This window comes from Callorhinus ursinus, unplaced genomic scaffold, assembly GCF_003265705.2.
Source record: "Callorhinus ursinus isolate GAN/ISIS: 27379988/994484 unplaced genomic scaffold, GSC_fseal_2.0 scaffold12, whole genome shotgun sequence".
Classification (NCBI taxonomy): Eukaryota; Metazoa; Chordata; class Mammalia; order Carnivora; family Otariidae; genus Callorhinus; species Callorhinus ursinus.
Window position 1 is genome coordinate 55,619,348 of NW_027397074.1, and position 27,296 is coordinate 55,646,643.

Here is a 27,296-nt window from a genome sequence, read left to right on the forward strand (position 1 = left end):
TTAGCTCAGTCCTTTCAAGGTTTCAGCTAGTTCAGCAAATTTGTCTGTGGATCAAAGGCTTTCGTCCTTTGAAAAGGGACAGTTTTTACCTGGCTCCATGCCCTGTGTTATTCAGACACTAGGAGTAGTTTGCTCTGTCATTCCTCGTTGCCCTGAGGTTAAAACTGCTTTTGTGGAGGTGGTTGGCCAGGGTCTCTTCTAATTGTTCTCTTCTCTGTTGTTATGGAGATGCAGCTCACACAGTTTTCTTTCCTGCTTACTTTATCATGCTTCATATCCAACAGCAAGTAAACAACCAATTTTGTGACCTACTTAGGTCTGCCAGCATGAATTCACAGACTTCTATTATTTAAGGTGTGTGATCACTTGAATCTTCCCCTGTGGTCTAGCTTTTTATTTCCATCATCCTTACATTTTCAGTCTGTTCCTTTTAAGTGGCTTCCTTTGGTGTAAATACTTTGTTCAATGCCTTCTGCTAAGGAGAAGTAGTAGATTGGGTATGTAGGCTGAGAAAGTACATTTTAGATTCATCACTGTTGACACAATACCAAAATCCATACTAATTCAAGGACACAAAATAGTACAGCATGCCAAAACAATGCCTTCATGTTGTCAGGGACACTGACACCACTTCTCACAAATCTAAGCTGCTGAAGAAACAAAGGGGCAGGAGGAAATAAATTTGGTAGTTTATTTTTTTTACCTTGCTTACTATCAGGATGAGGGGGAAGAATGCATATGAGATTGAGTTATAGTATACTGAAGAGGAAAAGAAAGATAGGCTTTGGACAACATTACATATTGAAAAGAAGGTATGTAGTTTTGGGGGCACCTGAATTCAAATTTTGGTTCCATGGAAGATGCTGTTGTGCCCTGCCCAGAATCCTATTACTAGATTGGTGCACCACCCCTCAGTTTCAGAGTTGGCTGCAAATGGCTCATAGCAGGCCCCAGAGAACTGCCTCATCCAAGAAGTTATGCCTATTTTCCACCTCCAGGTGACCCAACATGCAGTGACTAATGCATAGAAACATTAAGCCACTTTGCCCAAGGTTAGGATCAGTTTTGCAGTGTGCTTAATGCTCCAATACCCTCATGGATCAGGCCAAGGTTAGACTTAACCTGTGACACATCCTTGCTGGGCTCTTTTTCTCCTTCCCTGCATCCCTCATGCAACTACAGGTGTCTCCTGAGAGCACTCCTGCAGTAAATTCCAAGCATCCAAATCTCTGTCACAGGCTCTTCTTCTAGGAAGGCCAACCTAAATTCAGCTTGATTATCAGTTAACTTTGTGGTATATAAGCCAGGTGCTTGGTCTCTACTAGCCTTAGTGTCCTCCCTAGTGAAATAAGATCTAAAATTCTATTTTCAAGAGAGGCAAAAGCATTGGGTCTTTTCCGTTAGCAGGTCCTTTGTGATGCACATGTTCTGTGGATTCTTTAATGCTAGACATCTTTGATATTTGAAGCAGATTGTTAATGACTAAGTCATCATTCAATCCCAATTTTATTCCTTAGCTACTTTTTTCTTCTGCCTTTGAGTGTATCCACTCTGCATTAAAGCAATGCAGCCATGGATATATTGATGATTCCTAACTACTGGAGTTTGCCAACAATATTGGCCCTGTTACTGGGGAGGAGGTAAGTGTTCTCATCTCAGATGTTCTTTAACTGGAAAACTATTGAAGAAACAATTCACTTTCTTTTTTAATCTTGCGTAATCATTAAAGAATGCACAAAGGGAACCTCTCATGATGGAAAGAAATCCAGCAAATCATCTGAATTAGCATCCACATACAGGCTTGTTGCACTATTGTGTGATTAAAAAGAATTACATCCCCCCAAGAAAAAAAGGCTAGTAAAATATTAGAAGAATATTAGAAAAATATTGTCAGAATTAGGAGAATAGATAACCTTCTGGATACTTTCTTTCCAAGACAGGTTCTATGCTATCTGGTTAAAATCACAGTGTAAGTTACAACAATACAATTCAGTTCAAATTCTTGTCAATCAGAATTCTCACTAGTGAATATTGTGAACATATGTCACTTGATATCATCTCTGATTTTCAGTAGTCTCCATATAAGAATTTTGAGAGTGGAATTGTAACAGCTTCAAGCACACTCTCAGGCAACACAACAACCTTGAAGGCTAGTGGGAAGTGTGCAGAGATCTCTGGCTGGTACAGGATAATCAGATATGTGGCTTCTTGTTAGATAACAAGAGGGAGGCTCAGTTGTGTGCATCTGGCCCTCCAAAAAGTGCTTGAGGTCCAGAATAAAGGTCACAAGGAATGTTGAAGATGACTCACTTGAACAGAATAGCAATTTGTTCAGAACCTGAAGATAATATGATAGACACAGATGCATATACAATTAAAAAAATACATGGTCCATACAGGCACAAAAATCCCTTTTTGTGGTAGTAGATTAAAAATGTCTAAACTGCTTTGAAACTTCATAGGCATTTCAATTTTTAATGAATAGAAGAATATCTTATTGACTCCTTACAAGTCAACATATTTACATATTTGTTTCTTTTTTTTAAAAGGTTTTATTTATTTATTTGTCAGAGAGAGAGAGAGAGTGAGCATAAGCAGTGGGAGAAGTAGACAGAGGGAGAAGCAGGTTCCTCGCTGAGCAGGGTGTCTGATGTGGGACTGGTATCATGACCTGAGCCGAAGGCAGACACTTAACAACTGAGCCACCCAGGCATCCCTACATATTTGATTCTTGTTACCTATTACTGCTATAATTGCTCCTGGACTAACCACCCGATAAAATATAGATGAAGTGTAGTCTTATAGAGTATGCTGGTTTTTCTGTATTTGCTTCTCTCTCCAATCCACTTTCTACTTTGCTTTGTGTCTAAGGATATTGAACCCTATAGAGTAAGTAACTAGAAATTCCTTCCCTTCTGGTTCCAGGTGAATTAGACCAATGTGAGGAACTGACAAAAGACAGGAGGGTGGGAGGAGAGGAAGGCTGGGCATTACTTCCACTGCTCCATCTTTGGGTCTCCAATCTGGCAGAGACTGCCTGATCCATGACTACAGCTCATGGTGAACAATTCCTCTTGTGTGGCTATAGCTCCTACTAGACTCTTGTAACATCATTTTCTCCCTTTACCATTCAAGTGGTGGTTTTCCTGCTGTGGCTAGCTGCTGCAGGTGACTCCTCTACAAATACTCCTTTACTTAAATCCTCTTAGCAATCCTACTTGAATGTACCTTGTTTCTTGCCAGGCCTCTTACTAATGCATGACTTCTTCTTCTATTCAGACCCTATTAAAATTAGGAGCTCTAAGTCTTCTTCAAATGCCCACTTATAGGGACAGGGATCAAAGTGCAGAGTATAAAAGGAAAGATAACTGATTTCATCATAAGTATGTTTGAGAAGAGAATCATTCTACCCCATCCTCCATACACACCTCCTTGGTTACATTTCTCCAGCCTTCTTACTTCCTCACTTTCTCCAATACATGGAATATGTCCCTGCCTCAGTCTTCATACCTGCTCTTTCCTCTACTTAGTCATCTGAAATATCTGGTAGAAGAGTGTTTGGTTTGCCTCCTCACTTTCTTTAGGAATTTGCCACAAAGTCACATTTTCATCTAGGCCTTTTCTGTTCACTGCAGTTAAAATTGCAACCCTGACTCTATCCCTGCACCTTGCTTACTTTTAATCACTGGACTTATTTCCACCTGACATTATTTATTTATGTGTATATAGTCTCTGTCTTCTCACTAGAATTTTTTTTTTCTTTTGGTATGGTATGAATGATATGGTGGTATTTTCAGCACCTAGCACAGTTTCTGGCACATATTAGCAGCTCAGTTTTTGTTTTGTTTTGTTTTGTTTTTTTTGAATGACTGAATAATGAGAAGAAAAACATAATAAGATGAAATGAAACATCTATATTCTCTTTTCTGTATTCTCTTATCATCATAAGGACCAATTCATCTAAAGGTGCTTAGAACTCCATAAAGAGGGGAGACAAAAATATCTCAGTTGTAATTAAGGTTTTCCCATCATATCTTATGAAAACTATTTTGATTTGAAGATGAAACTATAGGTTGAGTTCTTCAAGCAATTTTAAAAATATTATTTCATTATATTATTATACATTCTTCTAGGTAAATCCAAATAACAAAAACCCTGCTAGCTCTAGGTCAGGGCTAAAATGTACTGTAGGTAATGACATGAAGTGCAGAGATAAGGACATAACACAGAATCCTGATTCAGACTTAACAAGTAGAATCCTCTCAATTATTCAGAGGCAACAGTAGATAAGTAGGGAATTGGAGAAACTCAGGAACCGAAACCACATCAAAGTCATAGGATAGTAAAAATGTAACACACTGTGGCTCCATTAGACAGATGCGTATCTACTTGATTTTTAAACATTCCAGTGCAAAAGAGTCACAGTTTTCAGTTTTTTCTATTTAAGAGCTAAAGAGTCTTACTTCCACAATGTTTTCCTTAACACTTGCCTACATTCCCTGTGACATAAACTTGTTTCATCCTATGTTCAGAAAGTATATGTAAATGTCAGTCACTATCCTTGGTAAAGTAATCCTATTTGGTGACATCATTTATTTACCTCATTTACCGCCATTTATCATTTAACCAAAATAGGACCTGCTACACTTAGTAGGTACTCAAATTATCATTTGTTGAATTGAGTTCAATTTCCTGTCTTCATAGTTGTTTCTTCCACAACCCTTTTATTTTTGCTTTTGATTTTAATGTCTTACTTTTAAACACATATATTTTTGTTTCAATCTAGCCAATCAAAATACCCTGTCTTCTTTTCAAATTTAGGAAGCCTGATATTTGGTTGAAATCTGACAAGATTGAGTATACTTACTATTCTCAAAACTGTTGAGACAGTGGTTCTCAAATCTAGCTGCACTTTTAGAATCATTTGGGAAACATTTACTGCTTCCCAGACTCCAAACCCAAAGAAACCTGTTTAATTTGTCTTTAATAGTGCCTGGACATTGTTTTTTTTTTTTTTTTTAAGATTTTATTTATTTATTTGAGAGAGAGAATGAGCAAGAGAGAGCACAAGCCAGGGGAGGAGCGAAGGGAGAACCTGTGCAGGGAACTCCGCAGGGGACTCCAGCCCAGGGCCCTGGGATCATGGCCTGAGCTGAAGGCAGACATTTAACAGACTGAACCACCCAGGAAGTCTGGACATTGTTAAACAAAAAACACACAAACTTTCCCTACAATGATTTTGTGCAACAAAGGACTAACACCACTGCCTTAGAGGATCTAGGTTTGTAGATTTATTTTTGCATCAACTTGCAGCAGACTTGTTTAATCTGAAAGAACCCCGATAACAAGATGACCCAGTGGGCAGACAGTATTACAGATAGCCGGATGCTTGTCCAGATATCTTGAATCTCTGTATGTCATATGGATGCAGCCATATGTTATCATCCAACAAGGAGGATTAGCTGGGAAAAATATGAACATATTTATCTCTGTCAGAGTGGGAGGAATTACACAATTGCTGGAGTTTATCTTTGACTCTCTGAAGAATAGGTCACACAGTTTTAAGCCAGCCTTCCAGCAGAGATGGAAACATCAGACAAACTGCTTATCTGACATACCCATAATAATTTAACATATCATGCCTTTCCCTACTCTGTTGTTCATTTGTACTCCCAAACATGATAAGTGAACAAAGATAGACACACTGTTAGCATTTAAATATTACAATGCTTCTCTGTCTTTATTACCTATTTTCTTTCCATCCATCTCTCTTTCTTTCTTTTCTTTACCCTGCCTCTTTTTATATCTTTTCCTCCTCCATCTTAAGGAGCTTTTATGATAATAAGGGTTATTTTTTATTACAAGCAAGTGACACTGTGATAAATTCCTCCATATGATATATGTAGTGGCATATTGTCTTAACTCAGAAAATTAATTAAAATCATAAAAGAATGCTAATTTACTGAGGACTCTTTAATGCCTGTGAATCCTCTGTTATGAGAGAAAATCACAATGATGTGTGGCAGCAGTGCCATTAGTCTTTGAGCAAAGAATCCTTTGAGTTATGGACAGCTACATGCTTCTCTTAAGTTCTATGCTTTTAAAGGAAGCAGCAGAATGTCCTTTGGCAACTCCCTGACAGATTTCATAGGATGTGTTTCTCTTCTATTGGGAAATAAAGCAAATGTATCCAAGGGAATTGGGTAGACATAAAAATGTATCATTCTAATTATGTCTATATGGATTGAAGATTTATTCTAGTTCGTAGAAAATTTAAGTATGTATTTCTAGTGTTAGCAATTACCTGACACTTTATGAAATGGTGCTGTCTTGCAACGGGTCCCCAGAGACAAGAAAAAAACTGCTGAGAACAGGATTTCAAGCCCTGGAGATCTCATCTTTACCTGTCATCCACTCCCCTGTTCTAACCAGTCAGCTGGAATCCAGCTATTAACATCATAAAATCCAGGCATAACATAATAAAAAGCACAAAGTGATTGCTGTAAAAAAAATAGAAAAAGAAAAGTAAAAGTAAAAGTAAAGAAATATCAACTATTGAAAGAAAAGATTAAATCTGAATTCTCTGAATTCTCATGTCAGGTATTTTAAATATAAATAAATAGAAGGAAGTGTTGATCCTGGTATTATTAATTTATGCTAGCAGAGAAGGCTGGAATCTTTTAGGCTGGGACTCCTAAATGAGACAAAAAGTTTCAGTATATTCGGGGAGGAAAGTCAGTTTTACTGATTATGAGGCAGCTCAGTCCAAATGGATGATCTAGTGTTATATTTAGATATACCCTGAAGATCTGACACAGAGATGGAGAATAATCAAGGGCTCCTCTGTTTTGACTACATCAACATCATAATCATCATCAGGCATTAATTGATGTTTGGGCGCCATGGTAATCACTGGTGCTGTGAACAGTAATGAAGACACATTAGACATATTGGAGTAACAATGTGAATAGGAGGTTGAAATTTTATTTTCCAATGGGGAAAAAGCAAATATTCAAAAAAATATAACAGACAATGCTGTATGGTTGCAAGAATTCCATGTAGTGTCACTGGATTTATAGATGAAGCTATGGCACCCTTGGATTAGAATTAAACCAACTGGCTGAACCCGTAAATGAAACCACCTTTGCCCAGAGCACCTCTTGGTTCATATTTTACAATAAGAAAGACATAATGCAGATTTTTAAGTACAACAGGTCATGGGAAAGTATTTTAATTTTCACATACTTGTGATTTAGAAAAAGAAAGGACTCATCCTTTTTCTGAAGCAGAAGAGAAACTTGATGAGCATTTGGTTTTCTTTTTTACTTGAACACCTGGGGAAGTAAATATCTATTAGTATAAGTGAATATCTCTAGAAACAGAAACACAATCCTAGTGATAATAACTAATATTTATTGAGTGCTTATTATGTGCAAGGTGCTATTCTGAGCACTTTGCATAAATTAACTCATTTAATCCTCGTCACAATCCTGTGTTGTAGGTATGTACTATTATTATTACCACATACAGAAGAACTAAATCAGAGAAGATAAATAACTAGACCAAGGTCGTGGAGCTGGTAAATAGCAGAGCTTGCATTTGAACCTGGGAATGCTGGGTCTAGACTCTGTGCACACAAAAAAAACATCATACCTGAGTACCTAGATATATTTGGGTAATTTTAAAAAAAGATTTTTTTCTTGCCTCTGCCTAGGATTCTATCACAATCTTGTGAAGTTAGTTACTTTTTATTATGTGCATTTCAGATCATTAAAAGTTCAATGATTACAGTAAATAGCTGAGCCTATGTCAAAAAATAATACAGGATGGTCATCAACCATCAAAGGGCATATTTGCATATGGTCCTGGAAGCTTCTGGAAGGAGGGCGTAGGGCATAGGCAAAGAGGAGCTAAGGACACACAGCCTACCTGAATTTTTCTGGGCTCCAATACCAGGTTGGACCATAGAGGGTGTGTCAACCAGACTGTAAGGTTCATAAATCAATGATAAAATTTCCTGGAGAAAAGAGGTTTGATGTGTATCTATGGGGAAAGGCTTTATTTTTGGCTTGTCTGAGGCAGCAGGGCCCTCAGGCTATCTAGGGGATAGGTACAGTTCAAGGAGCAACACAGATCTGAATAAATGGGACCGGTGTTTTGCTTCTGATACATTTACTCACTATGTCAGAATGACATTTTCTCTAGGCTATGATGTGATCCTAGAGATTGAGGTTAGGACTCTCATGCTAAGGACCATCATGAAATAGACTATTGTACCATATAAACAGTGAAGCTCAAGGGTAAATTCCTGGTCTACATCTGTCTGATACCCAATCAGTGCTTTCAAAATGGTTGACGGGAAAGCCTCTGTGTTTTGTCCAGATTAACATCATCTAAAACCCCCCGGAGAGGAGATGAGATAGTTCCCCTTTTCTCATAAGTTTCAGAATTGTTCTCTCTAGTGTTCAGCCAATAACCCTGCCCCCCTTTTTAAGATTTTACTTATTTGAGAGAGAGAGAGAGAGAGAGCACAAGCAGAGGGGATGAGGGATAGAGGGAGAAGCAGGCTCTCCACTGAGCAGGGAGACCTACCTGGGCTCCATCCCAGGACTATGGGGTCATAACCTAAGCTGAAGGCAGATGCTTAAACGACTGAGCCACCCAGGCGCCCCTGCCAATAACCCCTTTTATAACAAAGTCATGATTATACAAGAAAATAAAATGAAGTAGTGAGATGGTTTCATCTATATACATAGAATTCCAGGAATGTGATTGTTCCAAATGCAGACTGATACAGGTATGTTGACTTTGTTGTACTGGTGACTTGAGCCTCACAAGTGACATTGCTGTCAGGACATGATTTTATGAAACTGTAGACAACTTTTGGTTAAAGTCCAGATAAAACAGGATAAAACCTTTTCACAATTTGCTTAGTACTGGCATTCCTGGAAAAAGTACCTTAGGGAAAACCATGCAAAAACATACTGTGCTTATTGTAAAATATGGTTAGATTCTAGGCTCAGATTATAAACAGATTTTTCATCTATGTAAGTGACCAGTGGGACATTTGAAAGTCATGCGAGCTGTGGGACAATTCTTTGTCAGGGGACTGCTTTTCATACCATAGAACGTGCAGGATCTTTGGCTATCTCTCTTGAAAAACTAGTGCGCATCCTCATTGTGACAACCCAAATACCCCATGCTTTTCCAAAATGCCCCCTACAAGGTGGTACCACCACATGGAGAACCATTGGCCACTTGCTTCAATAGAATTTAAGTCTTTTTCTCTCCTTTCTTTAGTGGGAATAAGATAGCTATTCATCTGTACTCATGTCTCAATGACTGTAGACTATATGTACTGCACATGGAGGTTATTGTTAAGCACCTCTTTAACCTTATAAAATGCCAGGGAAGACATTAAACAAAAATCTCTCTGTAAAACTGAAGTTGCTTTAAGAATGATTCAGCCATGGCAACAGTGAAAGTCAGTTTTTAAAAAGAAAGTGTTCTTTGGCCGGTGTAAATTCCAGAAGGGAAAAAGGAAAAAAAAAAAGAAAAAGCCACAGAGACCATCATGGTCATTTTGAAGGGCAAGGAAACTTAAACTGGGTTTTATCCAAAACACAAGTACAAATGCAAAGCGGTTTTTCAGAGGGCCAGTGGTTCTAATACAAAATTATACAGTCAAGTCCAGTTAGCATGAATCCAACCACAAAAATCAATGTTACATATGTCCTGTCAGAATGACCCACACATAAATCTCTTAAGTGCCAGACATATTGATAAATCTACCAAGCACTAATGTTATCTGACTTTTTCTCAAATAAGATGCCACCTTTTTTTGTGGCATTCATGGATTATTTTAGACAGGAATAAATTCCTAGAGGAAAAGAGGATAAGAAAAAGAAGATAAAGTATATGCTATTAAAGACATTGAAATTTCTTTTTTCTGTATTGTTTGAAAAAGCACACACTTAGTGATATTCTGTTCATCAAAGTAGTTCTAAAACTCACTTTATCCATGAAAACAAAATAGAAAATATTTATAGGATATCAGGACGCCCATATGCTCCAATGACTACATTGATAGAATATCAGGACAATGCCCAAATGGATAAAGATTTGGTTAGACACAAATAAGACAGATCTTAATGCTTTTTAACTTCTTGGCAAGCATTGCTGTTAAGAAATCTCAGATCATAGGTATTATTTTGAAAGTTTTTAAGATACAAACCCCTAGGTATGTCAATATAGACATGGAGAAACATGAATATTTAGTTTATGATAGTATTACCTCAAATTCATAAAAATGCCATTTTTAGATTTATCACATTGGCAAGAATTTGAAAAGGTGTACCTCTTGTATAACAATGTGAATATGCTTAATACTAATGAACTCTTAAAATGAGTAATTAAGAATTAAAAAAAGTGAACCTCTGCAGTCAAAATTCTGCACTTTTTAAATTTGAATATAGTTGACACAATGTTACATTTGCTTCACGTGTTCAACTTAGTAATTTGACAAGTTTATACATTATGCTATGTTCACAAGTGTAGCTGCCATCTGTCCTGTTACATCGCTATTACAATATCATTGACTATATTCCTTATGCTGTACCTTTTATTCCCTAGACTTATTCATTCCATAACTGGAAGCCCATATCTCCCTCTCTCCTTTACCCATTTTGCCCATCCCCACTCCCCATCTCCTCTGACAACTATCAGTTCTCTGTATTTATAAGTCTGATTTTGCCTTTTTTAATTTGCTTTTGTTTCTTTTTTTTTTTTTTAGATTCTACTTATCAGGGGAATCATAAGGCATTTGTCTTTCTCAGTCTGACTTATTTTACTTAGCATAATACCCTCTAGGTCTATGCATGCTGTCGCAAATGGTGCCATTTCATCTTTTTATGGCTGTATAACATCCCATTGTGTGTGTGTGTGTGTGTGTGTGTGTGTGTGTGTGTGTGTGTGTATTACATCTTCCTTATCCATTTGTCTATTGATGGACACTTAGGTACTTAGGTTGCTTCCATATCTTGGCTATTGTAAATAATGCTGCAATAAATTTCAGAGAGCATATATCGTCTTTGAATTAGTAAAAATTCTACACCTCTTAATAATTTCCTAAGCCCTCTGTGCTACATTATAACCAGTATAGTACAATATCCAGTGGAAAGTAAGCACTGTGAATTCAGGGATGTGATTTATTTTGTTTATAGCTATACTTCAGAGTCTAAAACATGCCTCTCCAAGTAGTTCACAATACTTGTTGAGTAAATGTTGACTTTATTATTAAATATCAGTTGTTCTCATGAGCTCCGTGTCTTTGAGTGCATAATACAGTCAGTAATAAAATATACTGAATTCTTGGGATCAAGTGAGATAATGTATACAGAACTACTTTACCAACTCTTTCCAGTATGAATTATTATTTTTACATAATGCTATTTTGATGTTTATCTCTTAAAATAAAATCCCAGGTATTAATCAATAAGTGAGTAAAAGTCAGAAGAGTACCTGACTTCTCAGTAACACTGCACATTTCCTGAAACACTCTTATCTTTTAGTTTTCAAGATGACTTGCGTCTGAGATTTCACTGACCACTCCTTCTCAATCTCTTTTGCTAGTTTTCCCTAAAACCTTTTCCTTTGGAATTGGTCTTGGAGCCCCTTCTCCTCCCTTTACATTCTCTCTTTTGGTGATACTGTTTGTTACCATCACTTTATATGTCATCTACAGACTGAGGACCCCTCAATTATGCCCATTTCAAATGTCTCCTCATATATATGTTTAACTGCCCCCCCAACCTTTCATTTTGGATGTCTCACAGGCATCTCAAAATCTATGTGGATGTGAATTCCTTTGCACCTCACCGCACCCCACCTATGTTCACATTTGATCTGCTTTCAAACTTCTCCAACTTAGAAGATGTCAGCACATCTACTGATGTATCCATTCAGTTGCTTAAGTCAGAAACCTTGGAGTAGATCATACATAATTTGCTTTTCCTAATCCTCCTGCCCTCCCTCAGCCAATTCATCAGCAGATTCCTTGAGTCTTCCTTCAAAATATCTTTAAATCTTTATTTTTCTTTATCTTCTCTGCCAAGACTCTGGTACAATATACCCTCCCTTCTTCCTTGGAGGACAGCAATAGTGTCCAACTGCATCTCCTTCTTTCATCGTCTATTTAGTTACCAAGGGAACAATTTGAACTTTAAATCATTTCAGTCCTCTTTTATGTTCTCCCATTTCATTAAAAATCTTATTCAACCCCCTTGATATTTCTTTTTTTAAATTTTTTATTGTTATGTTAATCACCATACATTACATCATTAGTTTTTGATGTAGTGTTCTATGATTCATTGTTCGTGCATAACACCCAGTCCTCCACGCCCCCTTGATATTTCTTATATAGTTCTGATGATCTCACTGCTATCTATTTTTTTATAACCTATTTTATGTCTGTCTTCTTTTCCCTCCTCTGTTCCAGCTGCTATGGCATACTCTCTGATCTTTGAACAAACTGGTGTCTTTTAATGTTTCAGGACTTTTATACATTCTTTTGTCTTCCCCTAATACTACTTGAAATGGCAGGATCTTTCTCATTCCGTAGTCTTCAGCATACATATCTCTCCTCTTATTTATCTAAATTACCCCATTCTTTGTTGTTCTTCATCACTGTACACTGTGTTTTCTTCATAAGACCAACTATGATTTGAAATGATGTATTTATTTACTTACATAATGCCTGTCCCCCTAACTGTAGTCCAGTTCTTTTAGGACAGAAACATGTCTATTTTGGATATTACAGTTTTGGAGGAGAGCCTAGAAGCTCAGAACTAAGTTTCCTGGCTCACTTACTTTTTTTTTTTTTCCAGAAAACTTACCTCAATTTGTAATTATATAATCCTTAGAGTAATCATTTCAATCATGTCTGTCTATCCCACAAACCAGAAAGCTCCGTGAGGACAGGAACCATGTCTGACTTTGGCCACTTGGTACATAGCATAGGGCCCACATATAATAATACTCAGATCATCCTTGTTGGATTTTATTGACTAAATAATAACTTTAGAATATACAGAAGGAAATTCTTATCAGATCAACAACCTTAGATCAAAAGCAGCAGATTCTAATGTTACCATCTTACATGTTTAATCACACTGTATTTTTCTAATTATCCTAGGAATGGGCATTTCATCTGGTTTCCATTACCTTAAATCTTTATAAAGTGATATTTTTAAAAATTGTGTTTAAGGGGTGCCTGGGGGGCTCAGTTGGTTAAGCATCTGCCTTCACCTCAGGTCATGATATCAGGGTCCTGGGATCAAGCCCTGCTCAGCAGGGAGTCTGCTTCTCCCTCTCCCTTTGCCCCTCCCCCTGCTTGTGCATGCTCTCTCTCAAATAAATAAATGAAATCTTTAAAAAATTGTGTTTAAAAAAATCCTTAAATATAATAAACTTTCCATGAGGAATTCTAACAACTGCCTGTGTTCATAATGTTTTATTTATTTATTCATGAAAGTCAGAGAGAGAGAGAAAGAAAGGCAGAGGCAGAGGGAGAAGCAGGCTCCCCGCCTAGCAGGGAGCCCGATGGCGGGACTCGATCCCAGACCCTGGGATCATGAGCTGAGCCGAAGGCAGACACTTAACCATCTGAGCCACCCAGGAGCCCCTACAACTGCCTGTGTTCATAAAAATTGTGTGAAAACCTCTGCTGAACAATGTCATTCAAAACTAGAAAGTTGTATGACTTTGATAATTATGCTTCTTTTACTGCCTATAAAGAAAATATGAACTATTATGGTTAGTTTCCATGAGTTTCATTCTGAATTATAGAACAGTCTCTCTTCATGAAAAGAAAAGGGAGGTGGGCATTTTATTTTTCCCTCAAGTCTAGTACTTTATTATGGAGTGGTAGCACTGCAGATTCAAATACTGTGGAATGTACTTTAGAACGTGATAACTTTAAAAATGAAATTTGTCAAGCTTATGTTCAAGTAGTTCAGTGGAGGATTAAAAACTACATTACTGAACTAAGGTCCTATGAAAAATGCCACCTCTTGTATTCCAAGAGACTTAAGAGTTTGAAGTTGCAGTCCAGAATCAGCTATGCACTTTATTCTAAAGAGATAAAACCGCAGAGCTTTCTTTGCCATAATAAATGTCCACTAATTTCATTATAACATCATTGTTTTAAATCCATGCTTTGTGAATTACCATGTTTTAGCTGAGATCATGTTTAACAAAGTCTCTGTAGCATTTCTGGTTACTAAACTCTGCTAAATAATGAACTGTTAAGGAATCCTTGAAGAATTGGTGACATTTGCCTAGGTGACAGAAGAGGAAAGAAAGATGCTTGGAGGTAGCAATGAACATAATATGTTTGCAGGTCAGTAAAAATACTGACCTATATTGCCCAGAGGGAATATGTGGGAAGAAAGAAGAAATAAGGCAGGCTAGGTAGGGAGACCAGTGAAGACCTTGAAAAGCAAGCAGAATGGTAAACTTGACCCAGTGGGAGATAGGGAATCACTGAAGGTTATTAAGCAAGTAAGTAAATGCTCCAAAGTCATCTAGAGCCCTTTTTGTGTTTTTCACGGTACCAGATTTGCTTTGAAAGTGGTCAGTGTTATAGATCTGATAAACACAACTGTGAAGAAATGCTTACTAAAAGAGATGCATCTGTACAAACTTCTTGGCAGATAATAGATCCTCATTATGTGTTAGCTCCCAGCCTTCCTTTCTAAGGCTTTGGTACCTTTGAGCTAGTTAGTTTTGCCCCAGCACATGGTCATTTTCTCTAAAGCAGCTATAACATGATACTTGCCATTTGTCTGTCTTACAAAAACCTTTTGATGAATATGATCATCAAATTCCTGGAGGCAGTATGGCTAAAAGAGGTGCATTTTGTATAGCTGTCAATTGTTACACCAACAGATGACTGGTTATTCTATACCCAACACATTTTAAGGAAAAAGTTGAATAATTGATGAAAATACAAGCATAATTCTGAGTTAGATACCCAATTATGGTTCAAGTATGCTTGGGAATCATTAAGGCAAATGAACATTTCAGTTATAAATAACTGTCTACCAAAGCCTAGTATTTAGGATTCTCACCCTGGAGCAGTCCTGAAAGAATAACCTGATGTGGAAATCTCAGAGGTTTTTGGGAATCATATCCATCCATACTGGTGCTTTACAACTCTTAACTCTCTTCCCAGACTGCTTACCTATTATTATAGTACAGCCGTGAAGCCATGAGTGTTTCCTGGACAGATAGTGACTCGACTGAAACCCAGAGGTCCAGGTGTGGGCAGGTAAAGGCTCTTTCAGGAGTAACATAATTGCCACTGGGGTGGCGGGGGTGATGACTAAGCAAACATGAGCCATCTCAACTTAGGGTCCCATCCCACTGCTCTTGAATATCTCAACTACTATATTTAAAGTTATTTTCTTTCTCCCACAGTACATCCAAGGAACGACTGCCCCCTGAGCTCAGGAGTATCTGTTAATTGCAGTCATTCATACATATTCTGGGGAACAGGATTTGTCAAGGCAGTTTTCCCTAGAGAAGATGGCATCAGAGGAGTCTATTCTTGTGAACCCACCTGCCAGTCTCCCTCCCTAAATGAATATCAACAATAAGGCCTGACCATAGTAATGCCAGTGTCTGTGAGGCCCAACTTCTCTCTGAAGGCTTAAGCTTGTCTGACTTCCGTTTGTCTGCTTTGAGATTGCCTGCTGATGTCTGTGGCACAACCTTAGCGTCACGACCTTAGCCTGCTAATGACTATGGCCTGTTCTGACAGCCAACTTAACCCTCCAGTTCTGGAAATGCCTCTTTCTCAACTTTCCAACATTATGACTGACATAGCCAGCCACTGCTATGTGTAAAATGGCTTAGTGGTGCCACTAGTAAAATAAAGCTGCATCATAAACTGTGCTACTGCTTTGGCTCATACCCCATGGCATATGCATATTCTCAAATTACCCATCAAATCCACAAACACTAATTGACCATCTACTATATGTCATTGGGCTGGTTAAACCATGGTGTACCAATATGCCTAGTGCTTAGGTCTTCTTGCTCTTCAAAGGCCATTGACAACATTTAAGAACTCAAAATAAAACAAAACAAAATAGAACATTGATTCTAAATGTTCTATTTAGACAAAAATAGAACAAAAAGACAGTAACCCTGAAAAATTTAAAGCAATAAATGTTTAAATGTCTACAAAAACTAACATTGCTTCAACTTCGTTAATTGTTAAGGTTCATGTCCAGTAAAATTTCATAACCATTGAAAACAATTTGTGATTTAGATTTTTTCACTTTGCAAGAATTCCTAGGCATGCATTGAGACTGAGATTGTGGAGAAATTAGAGCCAATCACAAATCACAAATTTGGCTTAACACCAAATTTCAAAAAAAAATTACAATATCTTTAAAATGTTACAGTAAAAATTCAGCAAAAATAGGCAGTAATGTGACTACTAAAATTTAACATGTTTCTGATGATGTGGAGTGGAGCCTCTCCAAGCAAAAATAAGTGCTGTTAAAAATGATTCTTTTTTTTTTTAATTTAAATTCAAGTTAGTTAACATACAGTGCAGCACTGATTTCAGGAGCAGAATCCAGTGATTCATCACCCAATGTTCATCCCAACAAGTGCCTATCACCCATTTAGCTCATCCCTCACTCACATTCCCTCCAGTCACCCTCAGTTTAGCCTCTATATTTAAGAGTTTCTTATGGTTTGCACCCTCTCTGTTTTTATCTTATTTTATTTTTCCTTCCCTTCCCCTATATTGCTGTTTTGTTTCTTAAATTACACATATGAGTGAAATTATATTTGTCTTTCTCTGACTGACTTACTTTGCTTGGCATAATACACTCTAATTCCATCCATGTTGTTGCAAATGGCAAGATTTTATTCTTCTTAATCTCCGTGTATATATATATACCACATCTTCTTTATCCACTCATCAGTTGGTGGACATTTGGGCTCTTTCCATTGGCTATTATTGATAGTGCTGCTATGTGTTAGGATGCCTGTGCCCTCTTGAATAAGCATTTTTGATTCTTTGGATAAATACCTAGCAGTGCAATTGCTGGGTCATAGGGTAGTTCTATTTTAAACTTTTTGAGGTACCTCCACTCTATTTTCCAGAGTAGCTGTACCAGTTTACATTCCCACCAGCAGTGTTGAATTTGATGAGTTCTTTATAGACTTCGGATACTAACCCCTTATCTAATATTAAAATATGATTCTGTAAGACATACTGCTTACTTGGTTTGCCCAGAATTTCTGGAGTCTCTTGTGGGGTTATCTCTGTATGTGGTTACTTAATATGCAGTCTTAAGAAGACCAAAAGAGGATTCATTGAGAATGGTCGTTCCATACTTCAAAATGAAACAGTGCCTATATTACTGTACTTAATTTCAACATAAATCCAAATACCTGCAAAGTATATGTACTGTGTATTTTGATAAAAATTTCCCATTCTCCTCCCTGAGGAGCTAATTTTGACTAAGAGCTTAGAGGATAGCTCTTAGTCATCCCCTCATCCCCATGTATATATTTTCTTTCACAAGTTTTATGAATATTTTTCTGTGTTCCACATCATTCTTGCCCCACAGTGTTCTGTCTTGAAAATGTTACTTGTGTTAGGGTCTTCATGTCTATCTTAAATAGATTTCTAACTCTCTGTTGTATTTCTCAAGTTTTGCTTCAATAATAATAATAAAGTAACAAGCCATCTCTCATTGAATACTTACTGTGTGTGGCCCTGTACCATACATACACATTTCATGTAGTTCTGATATATTTTCAAGGTGTGTATTATTATCTCAATTTTACAGATGAAGAAAAATAGTCTCAGAATTTGTGTTACTATTCATTGCCACATGGTGACTGTCTTGAGCAAGATTCAGCTCCCTGGTGGTAACTCCAACCATCTTTTCACTACAAAATATTTCCTTCCAAATTTTTATCACTTATTTATCTTATTGGATTGGCATTTCAGTATAGTCTATAGGGTGCCAGCCCCATGTGGAAACCTCCAATAACTGTAGGATAGATCACCTTCCACTCAGTGTCTCTGCTGTTTGCATTTTGACCACAATGAGAGCTCTTTCTGTCCAGAACTTCTCTGTTATTCCTTTAATACAGGGAAAGTTAAATAGATCTCCTCTGGGCAAGAATAGTCATTTACTTGCTGGAATCTCAGCTGGAGACAAATTTTTTTTCCCACTATACAGTGTCAGGGCACTTTCTGTTTAATGCCACCGAGTTACTTCTCATAACAGTAGCTCATAATTCCTATTGTTCTGTTATTTCCTTTCCAATACTAGATATACTACTGAATTAGAAAGACAAGCTTAGAAGGCTGAGGGCATAAAAGGAAAGGGTACCAATTCATGTGGTTTCTTTGTTGTGGGGTCCTTTCTGCTATTTACAGATAATTCTATTTACTTGATAATATAATTGCTCAGAGTTTGCTTTCAGTTAACAAGTCTTTATTAATTGAATTCTCTAGCAGTCTGCTCCCTTTAATGCGCTTTGCAAAATGCCTGCTATTTACTTAGTGTTAAGGAGGAAATGGCTTCTTTCTAATCTGCATGCTCTGTCCTATGTCTGCTTTTTCTCTTTCTGTATAATCAGCAATCTGTTTGTTGTTTATGGCAGCAGTGGAAAGGATTATAATTTGTTCCCTTTAGTGGGAAGAGAAAGTTGCTGATTGGGATCACAGTTGAATATGAATCTTTTATAGGACAGAAATGTGCACAACATGTTTAGTGATTAAACATTCCTCAGAGGGTGGTCTGGTTTACTCATTTTGACTCAAAATCATGTGCGTTATACAAAGTTAGTTCAATATTAGGACAACAATTAGTAGTATATTACTTCCTACCAATAGGTCAGAAAAGTAAAAACAATTTGGTAATTGATATTGATAATTTCAATAAAATTAGAAAATTCTGGAAAAAATTTACATTCATTTTATTTAAAAATCTTTCCAAACACATATGAAATTTCATTAACATATGTTGTTTCTGTAACATCTCAAATCAATGGCTGACTTCATTCTTAATAGTATCCAATTAAAATCAGGTGGAAAACAAAAATGCCTGTTATTATCATTGTTATCTAATTGTTCTGGAAGGGCTAATCAAAACCATAAGATATGGAACCAAAATAAGAAGTATAATTATTAGAAAGGAAATGCAAAATTATCTTTATTTGCAGATGTTATAATTATATACTGAAAAACATAGAAAAGGATGAACTTAAAAACCATAAGAATTTATAAGAAGCTAAAATAAAATGTACTGATGCAAAATGAACATACAACCCCCTCCCCTCACCCCATAAGTTAACCATCAAGACAGGCACCATCATCATCATCATCATCACCATTGTTATTATTAAAGGTGGTCTCTCAGGGGTCTCCCAGCCAGTGATGCTCTTACTGTGGATGAATGTGGTGAAGATGGAGCATGTCCTGAGCATTAAGCCACAGCACAAGCTCAAATTACAAGTTTCCTTCGTCAGAGTTGTCACCATCACCCTAAAACTTGGCAATCTTACAGACCAAATGCATGTTTTAAAGTGAAGAATTTGGCACCACATTGATGCAGAAGGGAAGTTTGATAAATCTGTGATGTTATAGCCTTTCAATTACAATCCCAATGAGAAAAATAAACACACATTTACAGTCCAACTTGCGTCTGCTCCTGCTGACATCTCTGGTAACAATGGAAGCAGAACAACCAGAGGCAAAACCAGAAGACATGGGTCCAAAACTAAAGGTATGTTTGAATGGCCAGAAGAAAATAACAAGCCACATGTTGTAGAAATCAATAAAACGCATTTACAAGTGCATCACAGACAAAAACACCAATAGTGTCTAAATCTCTCAGTTCATCTTGGGAGGACACTGAAGTTAAGTGATGGATGATGGTGGGACGCTGCAGGAAAAGTTCAGAGGCTGCAGGAGAACAATTAAAAGATGATGAGCTTCTGTATTAGTTAGCTCAAGCTGCCATAAAAAAAAAAAAAACAACACAAACTGGGCAGCTTTAAACAACAGACATTTATTTTGTAACAGTTCTGGAGGCTAGAAGTCCATGTTCATGGTGCCAGTAAATTTGGTTTGTGGTGAGAACCCTCTTCCTGGCTTGTAGACACCTGCCTTCTAGCTGTGTGCTCACATGGCCTTTCCTTTGTACTCATATGGAGAAAGAGAGAGAGAGTGCGTGGGAACAGGAGCGGGAGTGGGGGAGAGAGGAAGATCCATCTCTGGTGTCTCTTCCTCTTCTCATAAAGACACCAGTTCAACTGGACTAGAGTCCTGCCTTTATAACCTCATTTAACCTTAATTACCTCCCTAAAGGCCCTATCTCCAAATACAGTCATATGGGGGAGGGGGTTAGGGTTTCAATATATGAATGGGGCAGCACAATTCAGTCTATAATAGCTTTTTTATATGAGGAAGACAGTGCAGAGCAATAATTCAACTTCTTCTGGAGTCATAGCTCCTTGCTCTGGGGGTTTCTTTCTTTACTCTTGGGATAATTATAAGGAAAATCTCCCTATAGAGGCGGCATGCAAAGGATAGAACATCGGATTGATCAATCTACTATATCTTGAGGTTTAAATATATCTTAATAATGTCTAAAAATAAATTAATGATTGATGATATCTCACAGGTCTTTCCTTCAAATTACCCCTCCCTATACAAAGATACACACACACACACACACACACACACAAAACATAATCTTTTAGACAATTTATTTTTATTTTTAATTTTTTAAAGATTTTATTTATTTATTTGACACACACACACAGAGCACAAGTAGGCAGAGCAGCAGGCAGAGGGAGAGGGAGAAGCAGGCTCCCTGCTGAGCAGAGAGCCTGATGCAGGGCTCGATCCCAGGACCCTGAGATAATAACCTGAGCCGAAGGCAGATGTTGAACTGACTGAGCCACCCAGGCACCCCTGTTTTAGACAATTTAAAATGTATAGTAAATTATTTGGGCAGTGGGTAATGAATGATCTTTATTAAATGACAAGGGGAATTGTAAATAATACTATAATGGAGTATTGTAAAGATAATTTTCACCATGTGTAGGCCTTGGTACATGTTGCTAGATTACCAAGGTATTCTTCCTTTCGTTGTTGATACTGGCCCTTAGGAAGCTGGAATCAAGCATGGTGAGGAGTGTGATCACCTCCATAGAGGAATACACAAACTTTCATTGACTTCAGAGTTTTCTTTCCCATGTCTTCAATTCTGTTTAAGCCATCAGTTTCATGGAACCAATGAACAGACTCAGAAGCCAAAAAGAATTTCATTGTGGTGATAAGAGACATTCTAGTCATGAATGAAGGCATATAGTAACTGATTTACCTAGCGCATTGAAATTTTGCTGCTTTGTTTTCTTAAAGGGGACCAAATTGGTCCCCTTTACTGTTGGTACATATAGTAAAATTGAACTGAGATTAAGAGATGTTTAATGCCTGGTTATTTAATGTATTTCATTTGGTAGTTTTTTTTTAATTGTCACAAGATTACAACTAATGCTGTGGCTTAAACTCATGTGTCTTAATGAATGCCAGTGGATTAAGTTGGCATTGCCTCTGAGAGCTGTGCTGGCCCCTTATCTCACATTGTTGTGGAAGTTATGATTTATTAAATGTTGGAAAACAGGTATAAAGATATGTTTTTCCATGTAAGTAAATAACATTTTTCATAGGAAGGGATGTACTTAGTAACAACAGTCAAATCTAGATTATCCTTTCACTGAAGAAGAGTCAGAGAGAAGCTGAACCTAAGCAAAAGCACATACTGTTTTTTCACAACTCCTAACCACCACTTACACTTCTAACACACTTACCCCCATATCCAGTGCCTTTAGTTTGGAATCATGAAGAGTGATTCAGGCTGCAGAATGGTTAGGAGAGAAGGTAACAAGCTTTGGGTAGAGGAAGAAAGGAGTGGAAAATGGGGAAAGACTCTTCAGGTCATCCAGAAAATAGTCACTGGGATATGAATATGAACTTTTTTATGATGTAAAAGACCAGTCCAATTCTGTTTAATTATGTATCATCTTAAAATTAAAAAAATATAAAGCTTCAAAACAGAATTCTTTTTGTCACATTTGCTAAATTGGAGTGCTTACTGTTTTTTTTAATAATTTTTATTGTTATGTTAATCACCATACATCACTAGTTTTTGATGTAGTGTTCCATGATTCATTGTTTGTGCATAACACCCAGTGCTCCACGCAGAATGTGCCCTCTTTAATACCCATCACCAGGCTAACCCATCCCCCACCCACTTCCCCTCTAGAACTCTCAGCTTGTTTTTCAGAGTTCATCGTCTCTAATGGTTCATCTCCCCCACTGACTTACTCCCCTTCATTCTTCCCTTCCTGCTATCTTCTTCTTCTTTTTTTTTTCTTAACATATATTGCATTATTTGTTTCAGAAGTACAGATCCGTGATTCATCAGTCTTGTACAATTCACAGTGCTCACCATAGCACATACCCACCCCAGTGTCTATCACCCAGCCACCCCATCCCTCCCACCCCCCACCACTCCAGCAACCCTCAGTTTGTTTCCTGAGATTAAGAATTCCTCATATCAGTGAGGTCATATGATACATGTCTTTCTCTGAATGACTTATTTCACTCAGCATAACACCCTCCAGTTCTATCCACGTCGTTGCAAATGGCAAGCTCTCATTCCTTTTGATGGCTGCATAATATTCCTTTGTGTATATATACCACACCTTCTTTATCCATTCATCTGTCAATGGACATCTTGGCTCTTTCCACAGTTTGGCTATTGTGGACATTGCTGCTATAAACATTGGGGTGAACGTACCCCTTCGGATCCCTACATTTGTATCTTTGTGGTAAATACCCAGTAGTGCAATTGCTGGATCGTATGGTAGCTCTATTTTCAACTGTTTGAGGAACCTCCATACTGTTTTCCAGAGTGGTTGCACCAGCTTGCATTCCCACCAACAGTGTAGGAGGGTTCCCCTTTCTCCACATCCCCGCCAACATCTGTCGTTTCCTGACTTGTTAATTCTGGCCATTCTGACTGGTGTGAGGTGGTGTCTCATGGAGGTTTTGATTTGGATTTCCCTGATGCCGAGCGATGTTGAGCACTTTTTAATGTGTCTGTTGGCCATTTGGATGTCTTCTTTGGAAAAATGTCTGTTCATGTCTTCTGCCCATTTCTTGATTGGATCATTTGTTCTTTGGGTGTTGAGTTTGATAAGTTCTTTATAGATTTTGGATACTAGCCCTTTATCTGATATGTCATTTGCAAATATTTTCTCCCATTCTGTCGGTTGTCTTTTGGTTTTGTGGACTGTTTCTTTTGCTGTGCAAAAGCTTTTTATCTTGATGAAATCCCAATAGTTCATTTTTGCCCTGGCTTCCCTTGCCTTTGGCGATGTTTCTAGGAAGAAGTTGCTGCGGCTGAGGTCGAAGAGGTTGCTGCCTGTGTTCTCCTTTAGGATTTTGATGGACTCCTGTCTCACGTTTAGGTCTTTTAACCATTTGGAGTCTATTTTTGTGTGTGGTGTAAGGAAATGGTCCAGTTTCATTCTTCTGCATGTGGCTGTCCAATTTTCCCATTTCAACCATTTGTTGAGGAGACTGTCTTTTTTCCATTGGACATTCTTTCCTGCTTTGTCAAAGATGAGTTGACCATAGAGTTGAGGGTCCATTTCTGGGCTCTCGATTCTGTTCCATTGATCTATGTGTCTGTTTTTGTGCCAGTACCATACTGTCTTGATGATGACAGCTTTGTAATAGAGCTGGAAGTCCGGAATGGTGATGCCGCCAGCTTTGCTTTTCTTTTTCAATATTCCTCTGGCTATTCGGGGTCTCTTCCGGTTCCATACAAATGTTAGGATTATTTGTTCCATTTCTTTGAAAAAGGTGGATGGTATTTTGATGGGGATTGCATTGAATGTGTAGATTGCTCTAGGTAGCACTGACATCTTCACAATGTTTGTTCTTCCAATCCATGAGCATGGAACTTTTTCCATTTCTTTGTGTCTTCTTCAATTTCTTTCATGAGTATTTTATAGTTTTCTGAGTACAGATCCTTTGCCTCTTTTGTTAAATTTATTCCTAGGTATCTTATGGTTTTGGGTGCAATTGTAAATGGGATCGACTCCTTGATTTGTCTCTCTTCTGTCTTGTTGTTGGTGTATAGGAATGCCACTGATTTCTGTGCATTGATTTTATATCCTGCTACTTTTACTGAATTCCTGTATGAGTTCTAGCAGTTTTGGGGTGGAGTCTTTTGGGTTTTCCACATACAGTATCATATCATCTGCAAAGAGTGAGAGTTTGACTTCCTCTTTGCCGATTTGGATGCCTTTGATTTCTTTTTGTTGTCTGATTGCTGTGGCTAGGACTTCTAATACTATGTTGAATAGCAGTGGTGAGAGTGGACATCCCTGCCGCATTCCTTACCTTAGGGGAGAAGCTCTCAGCTTTTCCCCATTGAGAATGATAGTCGCTGTAGGTTTTTCATAGATTGCTTTTATGATATTGAGATATGTACCCTCTATCCCTATACTCTGAAGAGCTTTGATCAAGAAAGGATGCTGTACTTTGTCAAATGCTTTTTCTGCATCTATTGAGAGGATCATATGATTCTTGTTCTTTCTTTTGTTAATGTATTGTATCACGTTGATTGATTTGCAGATGTTGAACCAAGCTTGCAGCCCAGGGATAAATCCCACTTGGTCATGGTGAATAATTCTTTTAATGTACTGTTGGATCCTATTGGCTAGTATTTTGGTGAGAATTTTTGCATCCATGTTCATCAAGGTTATTGGTCTGTAATTCTCCTTTTTGATGGGGTCTTTGTCTGGTTTGGGGATCAAGGTAATGGTGGCCTCATAAAATGAGTTTGGAGTTTTCCTTCCATTTCTATTTTTTGGAACAGTTTCAGGAGAATAGGTATTAATTCTTCTTTAAATGTCTGATAGAATTCCCCTGGGAAGCCATCTGGCCCTGGGCTTTTGTTTGTTGGGAGATTTTTTGATGACTGCTTCAATTTCCTTAGTGGTTATAGGGCTGTTCAGGTTTTCTATTTCTTCCTGGTTCAGTTTTGGTAGTTGATACATCTCTAGGAATGCACCCATTTCTTCCAGGTTATCTAATTTGCTGGCATAGATTTTCTCATAATATGTTCACATAATATGTTCTTATAATTGTTTGTATTTCTTTGCTATTCTTTTTTAAAAAAAAGAAAAAAAGAAAAAAGAAAGGGAGAGAATGTGATCGGGCACTTGTTAAATGTCTGATGGATGACCAAATAAATAAGTTATGGTAAGTTTATTACAATAGTGTTCAATTATTTTAAATAATGAGTACAAATGTGTTACCATGACCAAAACATACCATTCCTAAGTATACATGATTAAGATTAAGGAACAAAAAGCAAGTTTCAGAACTATATTCATTGTACTATCTCACTTATTTAAAGAAACAAGGAATGCATATAACATTTTTGTATATATTCAGCAAATACTTGGAAAAATGCACAACAAACTTCATAATGATCACATGGAGGGAGGGTGAGAGAATGTCTGCATTGTATATTGGATCCTTCTGTGCCACTTGAATTTTTTAACAGAAGCATCTGTTGAATTTATAATTTAAGACATGTTAAACAAATCAAAAAGAGATATACTGATAGATTTTACCCATATATATAAAATTAAGATTTCCCACAAAATTAAGAAGTGGAAATGAACTAGAAACACATACACACACATGCACGCAAAGAGACTAACAGTTAAAATGAACAAATTGCATGAGTAGTAATTAATGCATTCAACATTAAAATATATCTGTTCATTAGTTGGTTACTATGTATCTAACATTTTTAGATAGTGTATATGCAAACATGAGCATGAACCATTGTTCTCAAGGAGCTTCCAATCTAGTGGAAGAGACAGAAGAGTAAATATGAAATTCTGATTCAAAGTGATAATACATATGACATGAAAATGATGGGCAGACATAGAGAACAAATGTACCCTGAATTTCTAAATATATGTACTAAGCTGAGACCCAACAGGCAAGTGGGAGTTATCCAGAGAAGAAAGGATATTCCAGGTAGCAACAATAGCAAGTGCAAAGGCCCAGAACAAGTAAAAGTGTCACATGCTGAGAAAACTGCAAATCAGTTTCATTAATGTGTTCCTAATATATATCACAATGCCTGACACATAATACCTGTTTCATAGGTATTTAACTGAATGAGTTTGAGCATTTGGGGAAAAGGAGAGGTTGCAAATATCTCATACAAATGACAAGCAAATTCAAGAAAAATATATCAATTAAAATAAAATAATAACAAGGTACCATTTAATTTGCCAAAATATTAAAACAAAAGGAGATACCCAGTATGATTGAGAGTGACCTCGAACTGCCAACATTCTTGTGCATTTTCACATGTTGAACACTTGAAGAAAGAAAGTTTTGCAAAATAAATCAAGAACTTTAAAAATGTACATGCTTCTGGGGTGACCAGGTGGCTCAATTGGTTATGCATCTGACTCTCGATCTCAGTTTGGGTCTTGATCTCAGGGTTGTTAGTTCAAGCCCTGCACTGGGCTCCATGCTGGGCATGTCGCCTACTTAAAAAAAAAAAAAATGTACATGCTTCTCATCTAACAGTTCTTCTCTTGGGTAACTCTTCTGAAAAACTTTTAGTTCCACCAAAAACATGCCCAAATCTGTGTACAAATATACCAATTTCCACAGTACTTCCAGTAAGTCAGAAGTGGAAATAACCTAACAGTGAAGAATATTCAAGTTAATTATCCATTCTGCATCATTAAAAAAGATACCTAAGGAAAGTTTAAAGTTCTCAGGAAAGACCTTTGTTGTGATGTAAAAAATGTAAATTATAAAAATGAGAAGCATACTTTTTTTTTTTTTAAATGAGGTGCTGTAGAGTAGAGGAAATGCAGCAAAATGTTGACTGTGGTGATGTTAGATGGGAGAACTACAAGTGATACTTTCTCTTTCTTCTACCGCTCTGTAATTTCTAAGTTTAGTATACATAAGAAAACCACCACATGAACTAAAAAAATTTTTAAAGATGTACTGATTATCCTAAATTGAAAATATATAGACTTCTGTGAAGCCACTTAGAAATGATATCTTAAAGCCTGCAATATGGAATAGTGGCTTTGATAGCTCTGTTCTTTTCATGGTAGTTTTGTCAGCT

The 27,296-nt window shown here is 37.2% G+C and overlaps 1 long non-coding RNA gene and 1 pseudogene across 1 annotated transcript in view; both read left to right on the top strand.

Moving 5' to 3' along the window:
* LOC141373894 (uncharacterized) overlaps positions 1-27,296 on the top strand; it is a 533,790-nt gene that overhangs the window by 257,865 nt on the left and 248,629 nt on the right. The gene's annotated exons all lie outside the window — the stretch shown is intronic.
* On the top strand, positions 19,475-19,965 carry LOC112825140 (vesicle-associated membrane protein-associated protein B/C pseudogene; annotated as a pseudogene).